The sequence below is a fragment of the Rosa rugosa genome, chromosome 3 (assembly GCF_958449725.1).
Source record: "Rosa rugosa chromosome 3, drRosRugo1.1, whole genome shotgun sequence".
NCBI lineage: Eukaryota > Viridiplantae > Streptophyta > Magnoliopsida > Rosales > Rosaceae > Rosa > Rosa rugosa.
The window spans coordinates 5,143,618-5,146,811 of NC_084822.1; the positions used below are offsets into that span (position 1 = coordinate 5,143,618).

Genomic DNA, 3,194 nt, shown 5'->3' on the forward strand with positions numbered 1-3,194 from the left:
TAATTTAATGTAATGATGCAATTTTCATATGATGGATGCTTATTTCAATTATTGTTGGGTTAAAATGCATGTCTAGGAGCCTAGTCAACTCTAGGGTGTGTATTTTGAGCATATCTAGGACGGAGTTAGAGGCTTGACCCCCTCTAATTCCTAATCTAGAAACCTTCAATTTCGTTTTCGAGGGGTTATAAGCATGGTGATTTACACCCGTTGCGTGAATGTGCGGGTAGGTCTCTTAGTAGTCTAATTCTTCGATCTTTAGGCCTCTTGATGTGAATTAGAGACCCTTGAACCGGCTCTAATTCATGCCAAGTGAGTTCCTACGACCCTTGAACCGGAGTAGGAATACCATGAAAGCGAATTTCGATCCTTGAGCCTTGAATCACCTTGGATATGACTACCGCCAAAGTAGGAAATTTGCATCTACATTAGATTAGCTTCCGACACATGAGATTTGGGTGAAGGAACCTCTCTAGCACCCGACATTCCCATTATATTGTTCACACTTTTCTAGTTTAATTTCCTTGCATTTTTATTAATCGCTTTGCATTTTATTACTTTTTGTTAAGTTCAAATCCACTCTCAAACATTAAATCCATCGACTCATTTGTGTATACCTATCTTGAGCCTACAAGTTAGTGGCTTTGAATAGGCTTGGTGTGAGCTAAGCCGAGCATTGCCAAGGCTTGATGCCTTGATTGTTTATAGTCTTATTTTACTTTTTATTTTTCTTGTGTGCTTTTAGTATCCTACCGCCAATTATCTTAGTTAGGTCCAACACCTAATCTCCGAGGTACGATAAACTAAGGTCCAATTACTTCCCTTACTTGACAATGATTCGTACGCTTGCGAGAGCATATGCTTCAAGTCAATGGCACCGTTGTCGGGGAGTAGGGTCTTCGGATCTTAATCCCTTGGTAATTGGCATTTTGGGTCACTTTTAGCATACTTTTATTTTTATTTTTCTTTTTATCTCTTGTTTCTTTGTTTAGTTGTTTTTTTTTTTTTTTTTTTTTGGATTTTTCATCTCCTTGGTTAGTTTAGTCAAATTTAGTACTACTTGTGTTTAATTCTCTCTTCACCCCTCTAATTATTCGTCAATTTTTTGTGGGTTGAATTGGTGCTTATCTTGCTTATATTTTTGTTATTGAGATACTCGATTTCTTATTGATCCTTCGTAGGTATATGAGTGACACTCTACTACCTATCAATTTGAGAAGTGGTTGTGCTTTGCAAAGACTACCTAGAGGAAGACCAACAAGGAGAGTTAGGAGACCAAGACATCGCTCACAAGCACCTTCTAGGTCTCCTATTTGAGTAGTAGATATGGGTGACGAGCGTCAAGGACCACAAGATGAGGAGGAGATTCCATTGAGCCATTATTCATGTCCTAGCATTGTAAATGCTTCATCTTGCATTGTGCTTCCTCCGACAAATGCCAACTTTGAGATTAAGCCTAACATGTTGTCTATTCTCCCTACTTTCCATGGCATGGCTAGTAAGAGGCCCTATGATCATATAATTGAGTTTGATGCCATATGTTCCACTATGTACTTGGGAGGATTAACTTTGGAGGGTTTGAAGCTTCGATTATTCCCATTTTCTTTGAAAGATCAAGCACGCACATGGTTTCATAAGCTCAAGCTAAGATCTATTCTCTCTTGGGCCGATATGCAAAGAGTGTTCTTGAATGCATATTATCCCCATCATCGGACTACTTATGTGCGGGATAGCTTGACCAAGTTCTTTCAAGAGGATATTGAGACTTTTTATGATACATGGGAGCGCTTCAAGGATATTGAGTTAGGTTGCCCTCATCATGGACTCACCAAGTGGCTTCTTTGCGAATCTTTCTACAACGGGTTGATTATTGATGATAGAAGGAGATTGGATAATGCATCGGGTGGAAATTTTCTAAAGAAGGTCCTAATGCCGCTTGGGATATTTGTGAGGAAGTGGCTACCCAATCCGGTCAATAGGATAATCATCAAAGGAGAAGAGGAGGTAGAGATGATGAAACATCTAGAGGCCGAGATTCACATGCATATGGTATTAGAGGACGAGTTGATATGGAGCCTCATGGTAGAGGTGTGTATGATGTTTCTCATATTGATAAAGATGATGGAGTTATGAATTCCAAACTTGAGAGGCTCGAAGCAAAGATTGACAAGAAATTTGAGATGCTTCTTCAAGCACAAAAGGGTAGTGGTTCGTCTTCTTCACATGTCAAGAGTATTGCTTCTTCACATCTTTGCTTGATTTGTGAGTCTCCTCATCATTCTACTCATGATTGTCACTTGGCTTCACAATTTTCTGAATTTGTTGAGGAGCAAGTTAGAGCTATTAATTCTTATCAAAGGCCACTAAGAAATGATCCTTATTCTACTACATATAATCCGGGTTGGCGTAACCACCCAAATTTCTCATGGAGAGATGGTGGAGGGTCCTTTAATGCACACCAAGGTGGTTCTCACTCATATGGAGGGAGTCAAGGCCCCAATTCTTCATCTTTTAGTCCTCATGGTCATGGAAACACACAATTTTGTGGACAAAATCATTATGGGCAGCAAGCATCTACTTACTATTCTCAAGGCCAAGGGTCATCTTTTGGTGCTACACATGCTTATGGAGGAGCCCCACATGATACTCAAGGGTTTGGTCAAAGTTCCCATTCATTTGGTGGTGCTAACCCTACACAAAATGCTCCTCCCAAATTTCAAAATAGGCAAGCACCACAACGGGAATCAAAGAAGTCTCATATGGATGATATATTGGCCGCTCTAGCCCAAAGTCATACTTCTCTTACACAAAGCCAAGCGAAGACCGATCAAACTCTTAATATTCTTGCTCAAGGTCAAAGTTCGCTTGCACAATGTGTGGGAAAATTAGAGGTCCAAATGGGACAATTAGCTAAAGAGCTTGAAGCACGTCCACATGGTGCATTACCTACACAACCAGATCAAAATCCGAGACATGAGCAAGCTAAGGCTATTACTACACTTCGAAGTGGGAGGGTTTATGACAATAAGGTATGCATGCCTAAATCTTCTAACTCCCCTTTGAATGTGCATGATGACATGTATGCACCCACTTACCCCACATCACATTCTTATGATACATATGTTTCCACCCCTATACATGATTCCCATTCTTCACTTTCATATTCTAATGATGATGATCATGTGTTAGTTGAG

General features: G+C 40.0%; 1 non-coding gene across 1 annotated transcript; it reads right to left on the reverse strand.

Moving 5' to 3' along the window:
• Nucleotides 1-1,720: 1,720 nt before the first annotated feature.
• Nucleotides 1,721-1,826, reverse strand: LOC133741639 (small nucleolar RNA R71). The gene has a single exon (XR_009862072.1). It is a non-coding gene; the product is annotated as a small nucleolar RNA R71 (small nucleolar RNA).
• Between the last annotated feature and the right edge of the window lie 1,368 nt (nt 1,827-3,194).